This window comes from Lynx canadensis, chromosome D3, assembly GCF_007474595.2.
Source record: "Lynx canadensis isolate LIC74 chromosome D3, mLynCan4.pri.v2, whole genome shotgun sequence".
Classification (NCBI taxonomy): Eukaryota; Metazoa; Chordata; class Mammalia; order Carnivora; family Felidae; genus Lynx; species Lynx canadensis.
Genome location: NC_044314.2, coordinates 84,679,185 through 84,699,950, shown reverse-complemented (window position 1 = coordinate 84,699,950; position 20,766 = coordinate 84,679,185). Strand labels below are relative to the sequence as shown.

The 20,766-nt window shown below is 53.7% G+C and overlaps 1 protein-coding gene across 2 annotated transcripts in view; it reads left to right on the top strand.

The window, feature by feature from the left end:
- The first annotated feature begins 11,434 nt into the window (after positions 1 to 11,434).
- SH2B3 (SH2B adaptor protein 3) overlaps positions 11,435 to 20,766 on the top strand; it is a 38,856-nt gene continuing 29,524 nt past the window's right edge. For both annotated transcript variants that reach the window (XM_030336251.1, XM_030336250.1), the window contains exon 1: positions 11,435 to 11,510. The gene's annotated coding sequence lies outside the window, so the exon portion shown is untranslated. The remainder of the gene's footprint in view (positions 11,511 to 20,766) is intronic.

The following is a 20,766-nucleotide window of genomic DNA, read 5'->3' as shown; positions in this document are numbered from 1 at the left end:
CTTCCTTCACTCAGCACATTGTTTTTGTTGTTGTTTTGTTTGTTCTAAGTAATCTCCACGCCCGACGTGGGGCTCAAATTCACGACCCTGAGATCAAGAGTTGCAGGGTATCTTGACTGTGCCAGCCAGGCGCCCCTCACTCCGCATATCGTTTTGAGAGTCGCCCATGGCGTATCGAATGTCAGTTCTTCCTTTTCATGGCTGAAGATAGATCACATGTTGTTTGTCCATTCATCCACTGATGGACGTTTGGGTGGTTTCTACCTTTTGCCTGCTGTGGATACCGCTACTATGAACGTTCATATGCAAGTGTCTGAGTACCCGCCATCGATTCTTTTGGCAACAGTTTGCTGCCTCTTTTAGTGTAGCTGTGGGAGGGTAGTGTCACACTGTTCTCAGTCACCTGCTCCTCGGCGTAAAGGAAGGACTTGAGAACAGGTGGAGCTAACAGTAATCAGCATCACTGAGCGTCCCGGGCTCCGTGCTCTACGCACAGAGTCTCATTTAGTCTTCACAAATACTTTGTGAGGTAGGTACTAGCCTCATCCCCATTTCGCAGAGGAGGAAACTGAGATGTAGAGAGGTCAGACCAGCACGATGGGGGCAGAACCGAGGCTCCCGTAACAACTGCGTGCTTTGGAATCACCACCCACCAATGCTGGTTTAGGACCCTACTTTTCTTTTGGTCTCAACACAATATTTTGAAGCACCTAACGTGTGCAGGATTTGTGCTGCATGCCAGAGATTCAAAGGTGAGCCAACCATCAGCCTCACCCTTCAAGAGCTCAGAGTCTGGGGGGCATGCACACAGATGAATGAGTATTTGCACCACAAGGGACAAACCCCCGATCCCTCAGAGGTCTGACAGAGAGGACGCCAAAGGAGGCCAGAAGAGGCAACACCCTCAGGGAAGGTGTTGCCAAGCAGAGGAAAGGGAAAAGGAGTGTCAGGCAGTAAGACTAGCATGGGCAAAGTTCTGGAAATATTGAAGCAAAGAACAGAAAGAAGTCTGGTTTGGTTACAGCATAGCCAGAGCGTAGGACATTTGATACATTGTGGAGAGAGGAGATCGCTGAGGATGAGACTGTGAAGGGGCTTTGGTGTGTCAGGCTGAGGTTTTGAATTTTAGTCAGAAGGTAATAGCCTTGGAGGGTTTAGAGCAGGGGCGAGACATGGCACATAATCAAATTTGTGCCTTGGAAATTCAGAACAACAATAACAACGACAACAACAGCATTTATTGAGCACTTACCACGTGGCAGGGACTTTCACATGAATTATTTTAGCTTAATTTTCACTACAATCCTGTGAACTAGGTTCATCCCTTATTCATGTTTTACAGCTGAAGACACAGGCTCAGAGAACCCAAGTCACTCGCCCAGGGTGACCCAGGACTGAAGAAGCCAGCCATTAAACCATGTCCCCAATCCGTGTTCTCGACCTTGGTGGCCGTTTAATAGCGAACGGGAGGCATCAAACTTGGATGCCGGGAGGCTTCCAGGAAGGCTTGGCCCCGTCCCAGGAGGAGGGGCCCAGCACTGGGCCTGCTAGACTGGGGTCCTCGAGGCTGCTCAGGAAGCCGCTCCCCAGCCCGCCATCACCCCCAAAGCGGCCACCGGGGGGCGCCAGAGCCCCGCGCAAGTCGGCCGCCACAGCCGAGGGCGCGGAGCTCGCGCCCCGGAAGCTCGAGCGCCCCACGCTGATCCTCGGGCAGGGGTGGGACCGCGGGAGTAACTAGATTGTGCATTCTCTGGAGAGCCATTACGGCCTTTAATTACCAGGATTGGAAGTGAATAATTATCTGCGAGGCCTCAGGCCACTGAGTCACTTCCCCTCCAAAACCAGATTCCCTGGGCGGAAGAGGGGGCGGCTCGCAGCTTCCCAGGCCGGCCCAGGTGGGGGCCCTGGGGGTAGGCGCGGGGCTCAGGGCCGCGGCTGACGACCGTAGCCACGGTCAGAATTCTGGAGCCTAACTGCAAATGCCTGCGGGGCCACTTACCAGCCCTTGTGACTTGCACAGGCTACTTCACAGCTCTCTTGCCTGTTTCCTCCTCTGTCAAAAAAACCCCAAAAAACCAACATTCTTTCCTTTATACAGCTGTTAGGAACATTAAATCGCGAACCCATGGAAAGCCCTCAAAATAGTGCCCACACATGATGCCCTAATAATGTCTAATTCTGCTAGGACTACCATTATTATCGTTACGCAGGTTGAGCCGGGGTTCTGCCATCAGATAGGCCTTGAGTGCAGACCACCTGCTTCAGTCGCTTTGTTGCGCGACTTTGGGCACACCATTTCACTGCCTTGTGCCTCAGATTCCTCATCTGAAAAAATGGGGAAATTCCTAGCAAACCGCTCACAATGGGGAGGATTACCTGTGATGGTCTCAGCGTGGTGCACACTTCCAGAAATGGAGTCCAGATTGTAAAAACTGTTCATCCTTTTCTTAGGCAAGAATTTGGGGCAATGTGAGAGGCGAAGGCACTGGGAGGGCAGAAAAGGGAACCAAAGCGGAGGGAAGGAAGCAGAGGCACGGGTGGCCTCAGGCACCTGCGTTGGGCAGATGACTCCCCTTGGCCCGGGGATCCCGCCAGAGAGTTTGGACTGCCCAGGCGGAAAGAAGAAGGGCCCAGCTACATAATCCTTTTCTGGCCAAGGACCCTGTCTCCTGAATCTCCCAGCCTCAGTTGGGTCCTGATGGGTGGAGAAAGGGTTGGCTGGGCACGCCCAAAGCCATCTTGAGTTTACTGTTGCTATGTAATAAGTTACTACCCGACGTAGTGGCCTGAAATGGTAAACATACACTATTTCATACAGTCAGAAATTTAGGAACAGCTTAGCTAGGTGCTTCTGGCTCAGGGTCTTTAATGGGGTTGTAGTCCAAACAGGGGCTGGGCTTCCCCTCATCTGAAGGCCTGACCAGGACTGGAGGGTGCTGGCAGGAGGCCTCAGTTCTTGCTATGTGGGCCTCTCATAAAGCTGCTTGAGTGTCCTCATGACGAGGTGGGAGAAAAAGACGCGGGGCCAGACAGAGAGGGAAAGTGACAGCCACAGGGAGGATCTGTGTTCGGTTTGGTGGTCGGGGACCTCTGGGGAGTGAATGAAGGGAGGGATGGAAAGGAAAGATCTTGTGGAAGGGTTTTCTGGGCAGAGGGAATAGCCCGTGCAAAGGCTCTGAACTGGGAGCATGAAGGTGAGTTTGAGGGACAGTGAGGAGCCCAGTGTGTTCCAACTGTCATTTGCCGACTAACCGTCAGCATGTAGAGCATTCACTGAGCACATCTACTAGGGAGTCAGTGTCCCACACAATCTCCCTTCCCTTTGCCCAACTACTGTTATACCCATTTTACAGACTAGCGGCACTGAGGCTCAGAAAATGGAAGTCTCTTGCTAGAGGTCACACAGCCCAGGCCTGGGAAACTCCAGCCCCGGCTGTCTTATCCACTGGGGGAGAGGAGGGGGGGCGCTTAAACCTTTAGTCCATTGCGTTCTGCCCCTGGCCGCCCCAAATTCACACCCTTTATGCACGCAAAGTGCATTTATTCCATCCCAGTAGCCCCCAAATCTTAACTCATTCTAGCATCATTTCGAAAGTCTAAAGTCCAAAGTTTCACCTAAATCAGTTATGAGTGAGACTCAAATTCCTCTCTAGCTGTGAAAGCCAACGTGTTTCCAAAATACCGTGGTGGGACAGACGTTCCCATTCCAAAAGGGAGAAACAGGAAGGAAAGGAGAGACAGGACCCCAGCAAGTCTGAAGCCTTAAGGCTCCCAAATAATCCTTTTTGGCTAGCTGCCCTGCTGTGCAGGCACACTAGGGCTGTGGTCCCTCCTTCCAGACCCTCTGGGGTGGGGGATCCTGCCTTCTTGACACACTGAGGTGGTGCTCCGGCCCCCAAAGATTTGCTGGGCGGGGCTGGGCCCCTAAAGCTCTGTACTGCTCACATGAGTGCTTTCAGCCCTCCGGGGCGGGAATCTCTGGAATCGGACACAGGAGGCTCTACAGCCTGGAGTCACGATGGGGTCCTGCTCCTGGGACTCTGCTGGGCGTTGACTTGGAGGGGGCTCTCTGCTGTGGCCCCGTGCCAGAGGTGGCCCACCGCCTGGGCTGTGCATGGGCAGCTCCTCCAAAATCTGGGTGGAGGCAGCCATACCCCAACAGATTTGCTGGGCACAGCACCCACCACTGGAGGCCTTCTGGAGCCACAGTGGGGCAGTGGATGGTGGGGGGGAGCCAGAAGCAGCAGCCCCTCCCTTGAAATCCTCCTGCCACCCAGACCCTTGGTGACCTTCAAAAGGTCTCTGGGGTCATTCTTCCAACGTCTTAGGTGCCCTCTGTAGCTCTCCTCTTCTAGGTCTCCAACAGAATCACCCTTAATGGTCTATTCAGGGCACCCCCAGACTCTCCCAGCCTCTACCCACATCACCCCGAGCCGAAGCTGTTTCTACACTTTTAGGTGTTTGTTAAAGCGGTTTTCCACTTCTTAGTACCAGTTTTCTGTCTTAGTCCATTCAGATTACTATAACATAATAGCATGGGCTGTGTGGCTCTTTTTTTTTTTCAGTGTTTATTTATCTTTGAGACACAGAGACAAGCATGAGCACGAGGGGCGGGGCAGGGGCAGAGAGAGAGGGAGACACAGAATCTGAAGTGGGCTCCAGGCTCCAGGCTGTCAGCACAGAGCCCAACGTGGGGCTTGAACCCACAAACCGTGAGATCATGACCTGAACTGAAGTCGGATGCTTAACCAACTAAGTCACCCAGGCGCCCCCGGGCTGTGTGGCTTCTAAGCACCAGAAATGTATTTCTTATAGTTCTGGAGGCTGAGAAGCCCAAGATCAAGGCCCTGGCAGATTCAGCGTCTGGTGAAAGTCCCCTTTCTGGCTCATGGGTGGTGCCTTCTGGCTGTAACCTCTCCTGAGGGCAAAATCAGAGAGGGATCTCTTTGGGGTCCCTTTTATAATCCCATGCATGAAGGCTCTGTTCTCATGACCTGCTTGCCTCCCCAAGGCCCCACCTCTTAACACCATCACCTCGCGGGGTAGGATTTCAACGGGAGTTTTGAGGGGATATAAACATTTAGTCCACTGCACCAGCCATTGCCCAGCGAGGGGGCAGACCAGGCACCCAGGCGTCATCCCCACCTGTGGCCCACACTTTGTTCCCAGTAGGAAGAGGACAGGTCTGCAGAAGCACATTTCACGGATGTAGACGCCGAGGCCTCTACTCACTAGCTGGATGAGCTTAGGCGACAGTCTTTACTCCCAAGCTCAGTGTCCTCATCTGTAAAATGGGTGTAAGGGTCTGATGCCTACATAGCTGGTCACTGTGGCCGCCACTCTTCACAACCACTCCTTGAGGGATGTACAACTCATATCCAATCACAGATTACAATCAACACTCCGTCGAGCATGTGGTATACACAAGTGCGGTCCAAACTCCCATGCCCTTACCCTAAGTTTTCTCATCAAATTCTCCCCCACAACCCGATGAAGTCAGCCCTGTGACCGTCCCCATTCTACAGATGAAGAAACTGACGCCCAGAGAGTCCAAGGGATCACCCAGTTAAGAGGATGCAGAACACAGAATTCTAAACCTGTCTGGGTGAGTCCAGAGCCTTGGTTCTTTTTTTTTAATGTTTATTTTCGAGAGAGAGCGAGACAAGAGTGTGAGTGGGGGAGGGGCAGAGAGAGGGAGACAGACTCCGAAGCAGGCTCCAGGCTTCGAGTTGTCAGCACAGAGCGTGACGCGGGGCTGGAACCCACAAACCGCGAGATCATGACCTGAGCCGAAGTTGGACGCTTAACCGACTGAGCCACCCGGGCGCCCCAGAGCCTTCATTCTTAATTAGGGGTCTCCTCAGACAATGATGTTCTGTCTTTGAAGTAGGGAAATTCTTTTCTGTTAATTTGTTTATTTTGAGGGTGGGGAGGGACAGAGAGAGAGGGAGAGAGAGTCCTGAGTAGGGCTCCACACCGTCAGCACAGAGCCCGATCTCACAAACCGTGAGACTGACTAAGCCACCCAGGTGCCTCTAAAGTGGGGAGACTCTGACCAGGGCTAATGACTTAACTTTTCAGTGCCTCTGTTTTCTCATAATAAAATGGAGAGAATAACAACAATAATAGGACCTAGCCCAGGGGTTTCACAAGAGTGAAATGAGTTGACACGTGCACAGAACGTCCCGAGCTGTGTCATTCACTACAGTGATGGCCGGCCACATGCGGCTGTTTTTTTTTTTTTTTTTAATTTTTTTTTCAACGTTTATTTATTTTTGGGACAGAGAGAGACAGAGCATGAACGGGGGAGGGGCAGAGAGAGAGGGAGACACAGAATCGGAAACAGGCTCCAGGCTCCGAGCCATCAGCCCAGAGCCCGACGCGGGGCTCGAACTCACGGACCGCGAGATCGTGACCTGGCTGAAGTCGGACGCTTAACCGACTGCGCCACCCAGGCGCCCCCACATGCGGCTGTTTAAATGTTAATTCGTTAACCTTACAGAAAGTCAAAATTCAGTTCCTCCGTGACGGGCACCACATTTCAAATGCTCAAGAGCCTCACGTGGCTAGTGATGAACATCTGGGACAAGTGCAGGTAGCACGTTGCCGTCACCTGTCAGCACTGGGATAGAGCGATGCCTGACAGGAAGCAAGCCTCAAAAGCTGTTAATCATATTAGCATTCATCCTAGATCATTAGCTATTATGATCACACTGTTATATCTATTACTGTGAATCCTATTCTAGCCTATTGTTATTTTTTTATTTGTTATTTTTAATCCTATAACTATGAAGTGTTAGTAGTCCTGCAACTGTAACTACAATTATATTATTATGCCACCTTGGTTATTACATTTTTTATGGGGTGCCTGGGTGGCTCAGTGGGTCACGTGTCTGACTCTTGATTTCAGCTCAGGTCGTGATCTCATGGTTCCTGAGATCAAGCCCCGAATCAGGCTTTCTCGTGGACAGTATGGAGCCTGCTCGGGATTCTCCTTCTCCCTCTCTCACTGCCCCTCCCCAGCTCATGCTCACTTTAGTCCTCTATCAAAATAAGTAAATAAACTTAAAAAAAAAAAAAAAGACTTTTGATCTTCATTTAAAAAAAAATAAAGTTTAAGGGTGCCTGGGTGGCTCCCTCAGTGAAGTGTCCGCCCTTGATTCTGCTCAGGTCATGACCTCACAGTTCGTGAGTTTGGGATTCTCTCTCTTTCTCTTTCTCTATGTCCCTCCCCTGCTCATGCGTGTTCTCTCTCTCTCAAAATAAATAAATCAATTTTAAAAAATAAAAAATAAAATGAAATTTATTTTTTTTTTTTTTAGTAATCTCTATACCCAGGGTGTGGCTCAAACTCACGACCCCTGAGATCAGGAGTCTCAGGCTTTTCTGACTGATCCGGCCAGGCACCCCCATATTTATTATTCATCTTACTACTGTCCTAGTTTTAGTTTGTATTTATTGTTATTAATCCTGATACCATTAGCTACTATTGTTACTATTAATCCTAGACCTGTTATTATATTTGTTGTCACTACTAATATCCTATTGTTATTTTATATTTACTATTAATTCTATAATAGCTAATAGTAACTGTTTGTTTGTTTGTTTGTTTGTTTGAGAGAGGGAATGTGAGCAGGGGAAAGAGAAAGAAACTTCAGCAGGCCCCACACCCAGCACAACCCTGAGACCATGACCTGAGATGTTTTTTTTTTTAATTTTTTTTTGAACGTTTATTTATTTTTGAGACAGAGAGAGACAGAGCATGAATGGGGGAGCATCAGAGAGAGAGGGAGACACAGAATCTGAAACAGGCTCCGGGCTCTGAGCTGTCAGCACAGAGCCTGACGCGGGGCTCGAACTCACGAACCATGAACTCATGACCTGAGCCAAAGTCGGACGCTCAACCGGCGCAGCCATCCAGGCGCCCCATGACCTGAGATGATTAAGAGTCAGACACTCAGGGACGCCTGGGTTGGTTGGTCGTCCGACTTCGGCTCAGGTCATGATCTCGCAGTTTGTGAGCTCCAGCTCCGTGTGGGGCTCTGTGCTGACAGCTCAGAGCCTGGAGCCTGCCCGGGATTCTGTCTCCCTCTCTCTGCCCCTTCCTAGCTCATGCTCTGTCTCTCTCTGTGTCTTAAAAATAAATAAATGTTTTAAAAAATTAAAAAAAAAAAAGAAAAAAGACGCTCAACCAACTGAAACACCAGGGGCCCCCTATTATTATTATTATTATTATTTATTTATTTTACTCAGGGCTTATCATGGTAATCCCTATTATTATTTTTAATGAGACCTACTACCTATTGTTCATATTATCATTTTATTGTTACTGCTCCCATTATTATTAATTCTGTGCTGGTTATTGTTAATTCTGTGCTGTGTTATTGTTATTACTATCAGTTGTTAATATCACTGTTAACGGTATTAATAAGTGTTTACTAATGTTGTCAGTGGCTGCTGTTTCATTACTGTTATTAACGCGGAGATTCTCCGGTCCCGGAACTTGGCAGCCAGTAGGCTCTCTCGCGGTCAGCGTGGGAGCAAGGGGGGCGGTGGGACCTGCTTGCCGAGACCATCTCACCGGCTTCCGGGGAATTCGGGGAATTCAGATAAACGTCTCACTTTGTGCCCCAGGGACCTGTGAAGTGGGAGGAGCCACGTGCAGCCAACAGTTCAGAGCTGGGGTGCGCTCAAATCTAGGGCAAGGCGACAGAAGTGGTGTTTGTTGTAAACCCTTTGGCTTTCTAAGGAAAAACAGGAACCGAGTGAGAAGTCTCAGTCGCGGAGAGCATTGAAATAATAAACTGGACTCTGGAGGGGACGCCTGGAGAGAAGAAATTAAGCGAGAAGGGAAACCACTTTGGGCCTCTGAGAAATCTGGCACGAGAGAAGGCTTGCACTGTGATTAAAAAGGGGAAGAACCACAAGTCTCCATTTAAGTCAGCAGAACTGCCGTCTGGGCAGTGAGAGGGAAAGTGCTTGTGGCTGGCAGATTTCAGCAACCATTTGACAACTGCTGTGTACCTGGTGCACCAGCTGGCAGCTGTGTGACTGCAGGCAAGTAACTGCTCTCTCTCGGCCTCAGTCTCTCCAGGTGTCTATATATAGAGATACTATTATGGAGTGATTGGTTTAGGCTTCCCTAATAACACCTCACCCCCCTTGTCCCAAATCCTCAGATGCTACGTGAACGTCACTGGCACACTTTTTAATCGGTTGCCAGCTCAAATCCAAAGCTCGACAGATCTTTCTGCTCAAAAACCCTCCATGGCTCCCCGTTGCCCATAGGATAATTCCCAAACTTGCCACCAGGATCTTCAAGTCTCTGTGTGATTGGCCTGACTTTCCAACTCCATCTCTTCCCATCTAAGAGTGTAGGTATCACCACTGCCTTCTTGATTTTCCTCAAATGCCCCAAACTTTTTCCTACCTCAGGACCTTTGCACTCACTGTTCCTTTGGCCTGGAATGCCCTTCCAGAGCTTTATCATGCCCAGATGCTTCTTGCTATAGGATGGGGGAAAGGGGTGGTGTCAGCTCAAATGTTAGTTTCTCAGAAAGGTATTCCCCCAAGCCTCCAGTCTAAGCCCCTTCCTACTGTCTACCCTGTAATTGTTTTATCTTCCTCCCGATGCATTATCCCATTTATTTACGTACTTATGCTCCATGTCCCCTCACCAGAGTGTCAGCTCCATGAGGGCAGGCATATTTGTGTCTGTCTTGTTTACTGCTGTGTCTCCAGCACCTAGAACAATGCCTGGCACACTGTAGGCTTTAACAAGTATTTGTGGAAAGCACGTTCATTGCTCGTTCCTTCACAGTTATGGGACTTCAAGTATCCTACAGCAGACCAACCCTGATCCCCATCTGGGTAGTCTGGAAATCCCCATCTTCTGGGGAACCCCTTTCTATAGCTCCAAGGGCAGAACCCAAGCCTGATTAACACCCATGTAGCAGTGTTTTCCCTTGGGCAAAGCCCAACGGTAAGTGCTTTAATGCACTGACTCATTTAACCCTCACAGCAACCCAGTGGAGTGGGTACTCTTATTATTTCCATTTCATAGATGAGAAAATTGAGGTATGGAGAAGTCAAGTAATTTGCCCAAAGCTACTAAGAGGGGGAGGCAGCGGACTGGAGGAGTATGTTGTCTGGGAAGGGGTGATGAGGCTCCAGCAAGCTGGGGGCCTAATCGACTTGTTTCCTGTCGTGGGAGGGAGAGAAGAGCAGACATTCCTCTCTTCCCTCCCTCCCTCCCCTGTGTTGGAGGAAGGGCTGGCTGAGTGTATGCTCCACCTGAGACTAGGGGGCACCCCACTGTCAACCTCACCCCATATAAGGCCTGTAGAGAAAATGAAAGCACGGGGGAGAGCAGACAGGGAAGCCCAGGGGGCACGGGTGCCAGCGGCCCGGGAGGACTTCCTGGAGAAAGATGCACTCCTGGGGTGGGGCCCGATAGTAGTGGCCCAGAAGAGGTCGGTCTCCACAGGCACCAACAGTGGCAGGAGCAGAACTGAGAGTGGGGACCGAACCTGAATGGGGTGGGGGTACTAGGGCCGTGGCGGGTCGGCTCAGCGGAGTCGCGGATAGTCGGGGCCGGGCGGGGTTGGGATCCGTCCCCCGGGGGTGATGAAAGCCGTGGTCGCTATTGCACGGACCGATCCCGAGCTTGCAGATAAGGCCTCCCAGGAGGGAGTCGCTGGGGCGCGCTCCTTCGAGGCCAAGAGACTCTGCCCAGCCCCGCCCCCAGGCCCGCCTTTCCTCCATCTGGCCCCGCCCCCGCAGCGCTGAGGCACCTGGGGGTCTGCAGGAGCTAGGTGGGTGGGACTAAGGTTGCCCCGCCCCTCGGTAGTTCATTCCCTTCTTTAGTCCTCGGGATGCGAAATCGGGTGTGCGAGGTGTGGGCGTGGCTCGGTAGGGCCCCGCCTCTTTCCAGGCTCGAGTTTGAGACCCCTGGACACGGTCGGCGGCGGAGGAGGAGGATTGATGGGCGGGGCCAGGTCCGACCCCGCCCTCAGGGGCTGTCTCCCTCCGGCCGATCTGGCTCTCGGGCGGGCGGGGGCGTGGTCTCCTGCAGCCCCGCCCCACTCTGGCCCCGCCTCCACCCTGGCCTCCCTCCCCCGTCGGGCTCCGCTTGCACAGCCGGTTCCTCTTTACATAACGGCGCGGGGCGGCATGGGCTCGGGCCACCGCCTCCGCCCGGCCGCCCGCCCGGACTGTCGCGGCCCGTGGTGGCGACGGCGGCGGCAGCAACAGCAAAGTTTCTCCGGTGGCGGCCCGGGGGCGCATCCTCCCGCAACTGTCAAGCGCTGGCGGCGGAAATGATGAGGCGCTGGCCATTTTCCGAGCCCGGGTTTCCTGCCTGAGCCCCGCTCAAGCGAGTCGCGAGCCAGGAGCCGGCGCGCGGGAGAGAACGCTCCTGGGGCGGGGGCCCGCCCGCCCCCTCGGGATTTCGGGGGGCCGGGGGCGCGCGACGCCATGGGCCGGCCGGGCCCGGACCCCCTCTGTCTCAGGTAAGCCCGCCTTTCCCAGCGCTCCTTCCTCTGGGGCTGGGAGGGCTTTAATGGGGGAAGAGGAGGCCCCCTGTCCGGTTCTGCCCGGTGTCTGCGCATTCCCACAACAGCCTGAAATACTGCCCTGCCCCTGACCCGGATGGGGTGTTCAGGGGTGACCCTTCCCCAGCTCCTGCGACACTCTCCCCGCCGACACCCCCACCCACACACGTGTTGGGGATGTAATAGGGGAGGCAGTGGGAAGGCGCTGAGAGGGTATGGTTAATACCCCCAGTCTACCTTCTCTTAAAGTAGCCCGGTCAGTTGAGAGCAACAGTCCCCCCTCAACATGTGCCTGGGGAGGAGAGGTCTAGGGTCAAGTGCTTGGACCTTGAAAGTGAAAGTAGTCAACTAAGGCTATGAGGATGGAAGAGCCCTCTGGGAGTGGGGCCACCTGCCCCTGCCCCTCCCCACTCTCCCAGCCCAGGGCCATGTGGCTAAGAGGGTATCTCTGGATGCTAGAAGCCCGCCTTCACAGTCCCCACATCTCAGAGGTGGCCCAGGCCAGGTGCCCCCAAGCCACTGAGTCCGGAGTTTCACAGGGTTGGGAGCCCCACAGCTCAGGTCTCTTTGAGCTGGTGCCCTCACACCCCAGACCTGGAGCTCAGGTGAATCCTCCCATAAAAAAAAAAAAAAAAAAAAAAAAAAGGATGCAGAGGAGGCCTTGTCTTATAGGTCAGCATGCCTGGGAGGGTAATTTCAGAGGCCTTTAATGCCTGGTGCAGAAATCCCCTCCCTTCCCTCCCTCTGACCATGGGGGCTTTTGGGATGATGGGGACTGCATTTGAGGAACTGGGGAGGGGGGTTTGCCTGCCTGTCCTGCTTTTTTTTTTTTTTTCCTTCTTTAATTTCCTCATTCTCCTGTTTCTCTTCCCCATTCCCTGCCATGATGATGTAGGTGAGGAGGTCACTGCCTGCAGCTGGAGGCCTCCAGGGAGGGGCATGGCCAGGCCTGATTGAGTGGGAGGAAGTGAAATTGGGCTGCGGGTGGGGGCTTCGGAGCAGAGGGCCTGGCAAGATGATGTCTGTAGGGCCAAGGTCCAGCTTTGGGAGCAGGAGGGGCTGAGACTTGACCCACACCCCCCTCGCCTGGGAGATGAGCATCCCCTGACACCCACCAGCTGCCAGGCTCAGCGAGGGCAGCCAGCCCATCTTGCCTCCCTATTTAACGGTCCAGCTGTAGGGCCCCTGCCAGGCGATGGGCACATGGGTCTCCAGGGCTGTGGGCGCAAGTCCTGTCTGGATTTCCCATCACTGACCTGGCTGCCAGAGCGGAAACAGCTCCGGAGGCTCTCTGGGACCTGCGGGGGCTGGAGAGCCAGCCCAAATGGGGGGAGAGCAGGCAGAGGCCGCCTGGGCAGGCTGGGGTCAGCAGATGAGAGGCCAGGGCCCGCTTGGGAAGTTGGAAGGGTTTTTAACAGGCTCACTTTTTCTGAGCCTTTTCCCACAACCCTCCTCTGGGAGGGAAAATCCTTCTGAGCCAAAGGGTGAACATTCCTAGAACTTCTGTGGTCCCTGTGGGCCACAGAGGCAGTCAGCTGGGAAGGGGCTGGACTGAAGTACCAGCTGCTAGGGTCCGAGGACCTTCAGGGACTCAGCAGTGGAAGAGAAAGGTCCTGGAGGCTTAGGTTCCATTCTCCCGCTGCTTCTATCCAGCTGAAGGCATGGGCAAGTGACACCTGTGAGCCTCAGTCCCCCCCCCCCCACACACACACACAGTGTGAAATGGGATAATAACAGGTTTGTGGTAGGGATTGAATGAGCCAGTGTGTGCAAAGCATCTGCTACCTGGCAGGGAAAGGGTTCAATTACAGGTGGTGGTGGTGGTGATTTTTCATCACTACCGTCATTAGCGTTATTGTTACTGGCTGGGAAATGCTTGTTCATCAGCATGCCTTGAATACCTCCGGCATGTGCAGCTCTGGGGTTTCCTGAGTCTTTGGGAGAAGAATCTGAAGACACAGGCGAGGATGAGGTGATGGGGCTTCTTGGCTATGAGGTCTTGCTTCCCCGTCCCAGCCTCAGTTTCCTCATCTGCCAAGTGGGTGTGATAATCGTACCTCATACTTAGGGTCTTTGGAACCATGTATGAGTGAATTCACAAAGTGTTTAGAACATTTTGATCAGGCGTAGTAGTAGTAAGAATGAGACTGTTGTTGTTTGTTGTGGGTGTCAGCTCTGATTGTTTTCCTTCCTGATCCTCCTGACCCCCGTTCTTGTGAAGACTAGACCTGATCTTTCTCGGATAGATAGGAGTTTCTAATGCAAATCAGATTCTGTAGAACCACTCCAGATATAGTGGTGGCCCTACAGCGGGTCAACCTTTGCTTGCCCTTGGATATCTGGGCCCAGCAGTGCCACCCCAGGACACCCTCCACCTCCTGGATGGAGCCTCCCCAAGGGCAGGGATGGAGGTACTTGGAGGGACCTCCCAGTCCCAGGGCAGCCCACTTTGGCGGTGGGGGGTGGGGTGAGAGGCACATAAGGCACTCGGTGCTGGGCCTCACCTGATAATCGTAGATGGTATTAATATTATTAAATGAGAGGCCTCTCCTGTTAGATTCCCACCTCTCCCTGGTAGCAGCATGGCCTTTGGAGCCAAATCTGGGATCTGCCAGCTTCCAGCTGTGAGGCCTAGGGCAAGTTCCCTGACCTCTCTGGGCCTGATCTGCCCAATGGGGACCAAGAGTGCCGGCCTCTCCAGGGTAAGCCTGGAGTGTATGAGCCTGGCATAGTGTAGGGGCTTGAACTGTGTTGGCTATAATTGCCTATGGCTGTGTGCCCTTGGGTTTGTCCCTTAACCTCTCTGAGCTCCAATATCCTTCTCTATGACATGGGAGTACTAATGACTGCACAAGAGAATTGTGTTGAGAAGTGGTACACATAATGCCTGGCATGCAGTCGGTGCTCAATAAGTGTGAGCTACTGCTGTTAGTGCCCCAGAGGGGGCTGGCACTTAATTGCCAGGTTTCCCGGGAAAATGGTCTCAAGGGGCTCCCCGGGTGTTCAGCATCTTAGGCTGGGCAGGGCAGGAAGTAGCTTCCATCTGGCAGATGCGAGAAGCCTGCCGTGGAGCCCAGAGGTGTAATACATGTTTCTTGTTCCCAGCCAGACCCTGTTCCCAGCTACCCGCCCTCCCTGAGGAAACTGAGGCGGGCAGGCTGCCCAGGGGAAGTGACTCAGCTGGGGTCACTCGCTGAGTCAGGCCTAATTGGACCCAGGAGCCCTGTGCCCCAGCTCTCTGACTTCCGGGGGCCTGCAGTCCCTTGGAAACTGGGCAGGTCCCAAGGCTACAGCTGGACACCCGCTTACTTGGGCCCTGACCCCTGGGCAACCAGCATTCCTCAGTCGGGGCTCCGGGGTCCCACTGACCATCACTGGGCTTCTCGACCTGGTATTCTTCCCCCTCAGCAGGGGCAAGGGACACTTCCCCAGGAGAGCAAGTCCTCCTGGTGTCCCCCCAGCCCCGCCCCGACCGGAAACCCAGCAGCTGAGCAGATGGCTGGAAGATTTTTCCTCCCACGCCACCCTGTCAGGGGTCGGCAAGGGGGGCCGGGCTGCAGGCTTCCTCGGGAGCCAGGCCTGGAGCCCCTGGGGGCCTGTCCGGATGTGGGCCCCCACCCCGGTTGGGTAGGGGGGAGGCTGCCACTGCCCCATGTGTCTCCAGGGAGGCCTGGGAGGGAGGAAGTCTATGCCCTGCTCACCGGGAGCTGACTCACAGGGTGCCTGATGAGGTGCTAACCTTGGGGGGCTGGGGGACTGGAAACACGACTGGGGGGAGGTGGTCACAATAGAGGGCCTTTGGCATGAGTCTGCCCTTGAGAGCTGGCACTCTGGTGTCCTCTCATAGGAGGACGGGTCCAGAGAAGGTGAGGAGCGAAGGGAGGGGTTCGCCTCTCCTGATATTGCAAAGCAGCACCCTTGTAGGGTATGGGGCTCCCTGAGAGGCTTTCCCCACGTCAGATTCTCACCCTTCTGTCCTCAACTCAGGGGCAGTTAACGGAAGTCATGTGCTAGATGAGAGGGGGTGGGGCTGGAGAGTACTGCCCCTTCTTGGGGGGATAGTCCCTGGTTTTCTCCTGAAGCCCGGGTGGGGTGTGGGGGAGGGGGGTGTGGCCAGGGTGTCAGGCCTGGCATGGGGACAGAGGACATTTCCTGTTCTGGCAGACTGTGCCAGCCTGATAAATGTCCCCGGGCACTAGGTGACCCCAGAGAGGGTGCATCAGGCCTCCACTGACTGCCTGATGATTTAGGACAGAACCCACCTCTCAGCCTCCCCAGGGCCTCAGAACCTGCACTCCCTACTTCCCAGGAGCTTCTCCACAGTCTAGACAGCCTGAATGGTGTGAAAGGGCAGCGGGCTGACTGCCAGGCTGGGTGTGTTGGAATCCCCCCCCCCCCCACCTCTCTGGGCTTCCTTGGGCAGGGGGTCTGGCCTGTTGGAGAAGTTGGTGCTGTAGATGGGAAGGACAAATGCTCCCTGCGGCCTGTAGTCAACCTGGAGTCCTCCCTGGAGGAGGTGTCCCCTGTGAAGGTGTGAGACTTCCTGCCCAAACATCTGTGAGCTGGGGGAGGGTGGAAGCTCTGGACTGGCTCATTTTAACTTTGTTTACCACAATTTAAACTATCCTCCCCCTGCCTTGGCAGGTGAAGTCCCCACAGGTGGAGGAAGGCCTTCCCCGCACCTGGGCCTGCTAATTACACGGAAAATCTTAGCTTCCCCAGGTTACATTATTACCCAGGGTGATTGGCTGGAGTAGAGGCTAATGAGCCTCAGTCTCTGGGGTCACGGGTTAGCGTGGGCCCCACAGCTCAGATTCCCTGCTTAGAGCCAGGATTCCCAGCTGTTCAGCGCCTCGTTTCTCACTGACTTGGTAGAGGCTCGAGCGTCTCTTAGGATGGATATGTGTTTGAACAGGGGACACCAAGCTTCGGCTAAGGCTTTAAGGCCCTCACCAGGTTGCCCTTAGCAGGCACTCTGGTGGACAGTTTTCCTGAACTGGGGGTCCTGAGAAGCAGATCCGCGCCCCCCCCCCATGCCCCCACACTACTCTGGCACCCTAGGATGGGTGTGGAGACAGCCATCTCTGTGTGTTTGCTTTGGGGACTTGGGGGGAAGGGGGCGCCAGGATTCGACCTTCCTGCTCCCACATAACATCACCCTCGTCCCTCACCCCACTGTGGGATTTGGGAAATCCTGGAGCCCCACCTCCACACACATAGCTGGGAACTCCTTGCCCCAGAAGCCCAGGCTGAGCAGGTGGGAGGGACTCTGTGGATTTGCAGGCCCCTGTGTGTGGAATCTGTTCATTCCTCTGGCCACCCAGGCTTCCAGATGCTCTAGTGGGGGAGGGGGCGTAGAAATGCCCCAGAGACCCCTGTTCCCATCCTCCAGCCGAAGCCTGGGGTTCCTAGGAACATTCAGATGATTAATAAATGCTTTCTGCTAAGAGCTTTTCGGGCCCTGATCCCACAGTTGGTGTGATCTGATCAATTGCTTAGCACATAGTAAATGTTCAATAAATGGCTACCACCTGGGCTGAGGCTCGAGGAGGGGACCACCTTCCTGCGGCCTGGCTGCCCGCCCAGCCAGGAAACCTCCCAGGCGTGCCCCCCTCCCAGACTTGGGCCACAGCTGAGTGCTCAGTGCTCTGACTGGTGATTTCCTGCCCAGAGCTCCTGCCTGGAGCCTCCTCTCCCCTGAGAAGGCCTTTTGTTCAGGCTCCCATGACGCTCCCTGCTGGCCCAGCCCTCAAGGCCGGGCTCCCCCTGTGGCTTCCATGGCTGCAGGCCTGATATTCTCTGACGCTGCTGTTCCTCTCTGCTGACAACAACAGCAGCAGCAGCCACTTGTTTACTGAGTCCCAGCACCCCACAGACATCAATTCTCCGAATGCTCCTAGTAAATGCCAAGAGCTGAACCCTGACCCATTTTACAGACGGGGACATGGGCTCAGAGAGGCAAGCCCCCTTTCCGTGTCACACAGCAAAGTGGTAGAGGCAGGATGAGAACCAGGGTTTGGTTGCTAGCTCCACCACGAGAGGTCCCCTGGATAGTGGGGGGTGCATCTTGGTGAGTTTCTCAGAGCCCCACAGCCCTTTCTGTTTGTCCATGTGGGTCAGGAGCATAGCTCCGAGAGCATGACTATCAAACAGAAGCCCCCCTCAATCCCGGGAGTTCATTCATACAAGTAATATTTCTGTGACCAGGCCCTGGCAGGGTGAGCAGGAATGAGGTGGCCTCTCGACCCTCCAGGGGCAACCAGCCCAGGTTGAGGGTGCAGGGGACAGTGAGCAGTGTCACTCCTGTATCAAGCAGCATCACTCGCTAGCACAGCCAGCCAGGTTCTGATCCCAGCTCTGTGCCTCACAGGCTGTGTGACTCTGGGCAAGCTATTCTTCCCTTGCCTTGGTTTTTTTTTATCTATAAAATGGACATATTTGGGGCGCCTGGGTGGTGCAGTCGGTTGGGCGTCCGACTTCAGCCAGGTCACGATCTCGCGGTCCGTGAGTTCGAGCCCCGCGTCGGGCTCTGGGCTGATGGCTCAGAGCCTGGAGCCTGTTTCCGATTCTGTGTCTCCCTCTCTCTCTGCCCCTCGCCCGTTCATGCTCTGTCTCTCTCTGTCCCAAAAATAAATAAACGTTGAAAAAAAAATTTTTTTAAATAAAAAAATAAATAAAAAAAAATGGACATATTTGTAGGACTCCCCCCCCCCCTTCAGTGGGGATTAGTGAATGGATTTGCAAAGTGTTTAGCACAGAGCAGGGCACGTGGAAAGCCAGCCATAGTGTCATTTATCATTTTTATTTTTAAATTGTTATTTCTAAAATTGAGATCTGATATACATTAGTTTCAGGTATACAACATAATAACCAGACTTACTGTGATCATGTCACAACGTACAAAAATATTGAATCGTTGGTTTTAAGCTTCTACCCTGTGGCTATTTTCCTGACCACCTGGCAGGTTTGGAACCTGGACGGAGAAGCTAAGGCCTCCTGACTCCAGCAGGAGCTGAATGAGAACTTTATATCCCTTCCTCTGGATCTCATTCATTCTTTTTTTTTTTTTTTAATGTTTATTTTTGAGAGAGAGCACGTGTGTGGGAAGGGCAAAGAGAGAGGGAGACGGAGAATCCGAAGCAGGCTCCACGCTTGCAACACAAAGCCTGACATGGGGCTCAAACCCATGAACCATGAGATCATGACCTGAGCCACCCAGGCACCCCTGGATCTCGTTCATTCAATAACCGTTCACCGGGAAATGAGTGTTCCTCGTGGTGCGCATTCAGGCCCGGATCAGGCGTTTTGGGGGTGACTTCTGTGGGAGTTTCTAATTGCCAGCTGTGGGACCTCTCTGTGCTCTAGTTTCTCTAACTGTAAAGTGGGAGCAATTATAGGCCCTGCCTCCTAGGGCTGTCATGAAGTTCGGGAGAGTTAATGCTTTAGGAAAATGCCTGATGTCCAGCAGGTGCTTGGAATACATTGCATTTCTGATGAGAGAGCTGTAGTGGGAAGTGTGGGGAGGAGGGCTGCCGGCCATCACCCGGGCAGTGAGGGGCCGTGGATCAGGCACACTGTTCCCAGAAAACTCCTGTCAGAGTTTGGCCCTGCAGTTGGCACAGGGATTCCAGGCTGCACGGGTGGGGGTGGGAGTGGGGAGTGGCCCAGTGAGGGGGGTCGTTGATGGGCTCTGGCCACTGGGCATCTGCCAGAGGAGCCAGAGGTTGCAAAGTCAGCTGACCTCTTGTATTCATACGTTCGTTCATTCAGCAGGCATTTGTTGAGCTCCTGCCGCATGCTAGGAACTGGGACCAGAGCAGGGAGCAGATTGTGAGGCTCACAGTCTGGTGGGGAGACAGCCACTAATTAAGCGATCATAGCTGTAAAGTGATAGCGTGTGACCAGTGTGCTGAAGGACAAGTTCAGGACTTGACTCCATTGGTGGGCTCTGGGAAGCTGCCTTTTGTGTGCAGCTGAAAGGGGGCAATCGCCCAGAGGCAGCAGGCATGAACGGGGGCGGATCATACAGGGTCTTGCAGGCGGGCAGGAGCTTGAGTCTGGAATCCGAGCACTCTCTGGGCCCCCTAACCTGGGAGGAGGGTGCTTGCCTCACCTGTGTGGAGGCATGGGTTAACTGAGGACAAATCACACACACACATGCAGGTAACCCCCCTGCCCCTCGCTGCCCCACTTCAGCTAGAGGGCGGGGGGAGGGTGGGTTGGGCAGAGTGTGGCGATCAAGGGCCTATATGGCTCCTCTCCCTCCTGCCTGGCAGCTTTTACTAACTACTGTGTGCAAAGTGCTCACTGAATGTAGGTTTTGAGGACCTTGTGATGTGCAAAAATGTTAACTCTGTGCAGAGCGCCCTCCCCACTGACACCGTCTGGGGTGTCCTGCTGCATTTAGCTGCAGGGTCACCACGATGGCCTAGAGATGGCAGGGGCAGCCCTCAATGTTTTTGCAGCTTCCCAGCAGGTCTGTCCCACCTTGACCATGCACAGAGTCACAAGTAGAAGGGGCCTGTGCACTGGTGTGTGGCAGAAAGATCCTCAGTTTCCAGGTGCAGGTCTCTACCTTGAGAGTCTCTCAAGGACTCCTTATAACCATTTCATGAGGTGGGTACCATGGCGCTCCTCACTCGACAAACGAGGAATCTGGGGTTTGGAGAGGTCCAGTCATGTGAGAGTAGGCCCTTAGTAATAGGTTTTTGTGTGGGGAGGATAAGCAGCCATGGTTATATGGTCCCCAGCAGGGGCCCAGGCCCAGTTGGAAGAAAAGGCGGTACTGATGGTAATTAGAGAGGTCTGGGGTTCAGCACCTCGGACAGCAGAGGGTGGGGGGCTTCTGCCATTTTGATTGTGTGCCGCCAAAGAAGGAGCCATGGAGGTGGGAGGAGAACGGAGCCCCAGTTGGGACGGGTGGGCAAGGATCTGCCTGTCCTGACATACCCCCATCAGAGCAGGAAACACCTTTGCACCCCTCTGTGAGTCTTGTTAATTGATTCCTTTGCATTCATTGTTTTATGTTTTTATTGACACCAATGATACACTCTCATTGTAATATTTAAATAATAATAACAGCCAGCCCTTAGTAGGCTTTTCCTAAGTCCTGAGGGTCTTTACATTTATTAACTCAATCCTCATGACACTCCTATGAGGCAGGTGCAATCATGTTCTAAGGCAGAGAAAAATCAATAACTCATCCAAAGTCACG